This window comes from Rutidosis leptorrhynchoides, chromosome 4 (genome assembly GCF_046630445.1).
Source record: "Rutidosis leptorrhynchoides isolate AG116_Rl617_1_P2 chromosome 4, CSIRO_AGI_Rlap_v1, whole genome shotgun sequence".
In the NCBI taxonomy this organism is placed as follows: Eukaryota; Viridiplantae; Streptophyta; class Magnoliopsida; order Asterales; family Asteraceae; genus Rutidosis; species Rutidosis leptorrhynchoides.
In genome coordinates, this window is record NC_092336.1 from 518,581,105 (window position 1) to 518,582,354 (window position 1,250).

Here is a 1,250-nt window from a genome sequence, read left to right on the forward strand (position 1 = left end):
TTTGTTGAGGTTGTTGATTGTAACCTTGGTTATTTTGTTGTTGACTATAACCTTGGTTGTTTTGATAATTCGAATTAGCTTGGTTGTTATAAGGTTGATTGCTGTAAGGTTGTTGATTTTGGTATTGAAAGTTGTTGTTTCGGTTTTGGTTATAGTTGTTGTCGTAACCTTGGTTTCGGTTTGCAAATTCGGGCGGTGTATTAGTTTGGTTGTTGAATGACACTTGTTTTTGATTAGGATTGTAGTAGCCTTGGTTTGATGTTCCTCCCCGTTGATAGTTTTAATTACTCACGTAGTTCACATGAGCACCCAAATTCATGGGAATGTCATCTAGATCAACATGATTGCATTGAGTAATTTGAGGACAATTCTTCGTGAGATGTGGACCCTCGCATCGTTGACAACCTACTTGCATTGCGACTATCGTTTGTTGAAGCTTTTTCAACTCTTTCCCATACGTTCGAAATTGATTGTTTAAGCTTGCAAGCGTTACTTGTCCATTATCACTCTCGATTTGTGCTACACTTTTCCTTGTCAAATCTCGGTGAAGGTGCCCATTCATATGTGTTAATCGAGATGTCTTCCAATAAGATTTCGGCCACATTTGGTGATTTATACATAAATACCCCACCGGATGAAGAATCAAGATATTGCTTCGTCAAAGCATTAGTACCCCGGTAGAATGTGTTGATGTACTCCTTCTTCGTCAAACCGTGCGGTGGGCAAGCTCTTAGCATTTTCTTGAATCGTACCCACGCATCATACAAAGACTCATCACCCTGTTGGGTGAACCCATTAATCTCCATTCGAAGTCGTTCTACTTTTGACGGTGTGAAGAAGTGATTGATAGACTCATTGGTTAAATCTTGAAAAGTTCTTATGGAATCGGATGGTAAGCTCCTTAACCAAACTTTCGCTTTTCCTTGAAGAGTAAAGGGGAATGCCCTTAACTTAAAAGCATCATCGGTGACATCTTTGTTTTTGTAGATATCACAAAGATCATTAAAGTGTTGGATGTGTTCGAACGGATTCTCTATCAACCCATGAAAGTACGTATCTTTGATCAACGTGAAAAAGTTACCCTCAATCTTCCAATTATCCGCTTCAATTGGTGGTTTTGTAATAGCCGGTGCTATCATCATTGGTGCCACTAATCTAGCAATCCACATTGACGTGTCGTTTGGATCATTCAATAACTCTTGATTAACCGGTGGACCATTGTTGATTGGATTACCCTCTTCATTGAGAAT

The 1,250-nt window shown here is 39.2% G+C and overlaps 1 non-coding gene across 1 annotated transcript; it reads left to right on the top strand.

Annotated features, from left to right (window-relative positions):
• Positions 1-708: 708 nt before the first annotated feature.
• On the top strand, positions 709-815 carry LOC139845686 (small nucleolar RNA R71). Its single transcript, XR_011758450.1, has one exon. It is a non-coding gene; the product is annotated as a small nucleolar RNA R71 (small nucleolar RNA).
• Positions 816-1,250: the final 435 nt, after the last annotated feature.